The sequence below is a fragment of the Ambystoma mexicanum genome, chromosome 5p (assembly GCF_040938575.1).
Source record: "Ambystoma mexicanum isolate Mex_15411 chromosome 5p, UKY_AmexF1_1, whole genome shotgun sequence".
Lineage (NCBI taxonomy): Eukaryota > Metazoa > Chordata > Amphibia > Caudata > Ambystomatidae > Ambystoma > Ambystoma mexicanum.
Window position 1 is genome coordinate 1,251,969,659 of NC_090930.1, and position 1,536 is coordinate 1,251,971,194.

At 37.2% G+C, this 1,536-nt stretch overlaps 1 long non-coding RNA gene across 1 annotated transcript; it reads left to right on the forward strand.

Moving 5' to 3' along the window:
- The first annotated feature begins 547 nt into the window (after positions 1-547).
- Positions 548-1,271, forward strand: LOC138481778 (uncharacterized). The gene is made up of 2 exons (XR_011274400.1): positions 548-658; positions 1,044-1,271. It is a non-coding gene; the product is annotated as an uncharacterized lncRNA (long non-coding RNA).
- Positions 1,272-1,536: the final 265 nt, after the last annotated feature.

Here is a 1,536-nt window from a genome sequence, read left to right on the forward strand (position 1 = left end):
GCTTAAAAAATATCACCTAGATGATGAATATTTGCACCATAGTTGTAGGCATGGCTGTATGTGAAATGTGTGCAGACACACTATATTTTGTGCATCTACTCTCCTGCTATTCACCAGCAACCACGCCATATATAATATATAATGTATCCTAGCAGTGAAACTTTGTTCTCCTACAGTTATTAATTCATATTGTGCCATGGCGGCCAAAGTGCAAGCCTAGAAGGCAGCTTAAGGTGTCCTTGATTAAGTACAAATGTTAGGATTGATATCAATCCAACTGTTTAGGGGTCACATTTCCTATGCAGGAAATTCACCTCACCATGTTTTGTACACATCATTGCTTATAATACAATGTGTACTTGCATGTCATGATAATTTGTGTTAATATTATATATTGTGCTATATTTCCAGGCTGATATGCAACAGCTGGTTACGGATGCCAATGACCCCACCAGATTTAGAGGTATAATTGTGCCAAAGCGAGAGCTCTACAGACTTTTGGAGGGGGCTAAAGCTGCACGAGATGGTGCAAGCTTCCTTATGAATGGGGTCAGCGAGCTTCTCTTTTCACAGAATGAGTTTGCTTCTGCTAAAGGAGTAACAACAGCCAGAGCTGGGAGTGATGTCCTTGATGTAGAAAAGGTTGATGCTTTGCACGGTAGGTCATTGAAAAGTCTCATTCTTTTTCCGAAGCTAATGCTTAATCATCACTTTGACGTATTAGTTGTATTGGTTTTGAAAACTGTACATTTCCACTTATGCATTCTATTTCTGACTGTGTGATATAAATCAATATTGCTCCACTAAAGACCATAAATCTTCTGCAGCCACAGAAAACCATTATTCATTTTCAGTTCAAATCTATCTTTTAAGCCTGTTTCATCCTTTGTGTACAAATGCATTTAAATGTAGTGACGCAATTGTAAGTTGACATTTTAACATTTAGTTAATCTGGTATGTATTCTGCAATAAGGAATTTAACAGTGCCTATTCGGGTGTCCATTTTTATTCATATATCCTTTTTATTTTTTTATTTTTTGTAGAATTTTTGAGATCTGTCTGCAAGGCTAACAGCTGGCCTACTATGGACTGCCGAGTAATAAGGAGGAAGCTTGCTACCAAAATTTGCAATGCCAGAAGAGGCCTAAAAAAGACTCCACCTTTTGAAATGCAGGATCAATGATTGTTTGTTTGTATTTTTGTAAACCTATTTATTCTTATGGAGCTATGCCGTTAAACTGAATTTGTTGAATAAAAAAAGTTGTACACTTTATGAGCCTATGTTTGATTGAAGATGTCTTATAGCCAGAGCAATACAATATTAAAATATCAACAATTTATAGCTGCAGAATTTTACTATCACAATATGAACTCGGTAATAATTAGCTGCTCTTAGGGTTATTGGGTGAAGTGACTGGCGGAAGTCTGTCATGCTGGTAGACCTTTAACAGATGCTGTTTAGGTAGCTGGAAGTGTGTATTTTGGTGTAGTGCTTTGGAACTGTGGGACTTTTATGGGGTGTGAGGCCATGTTGTC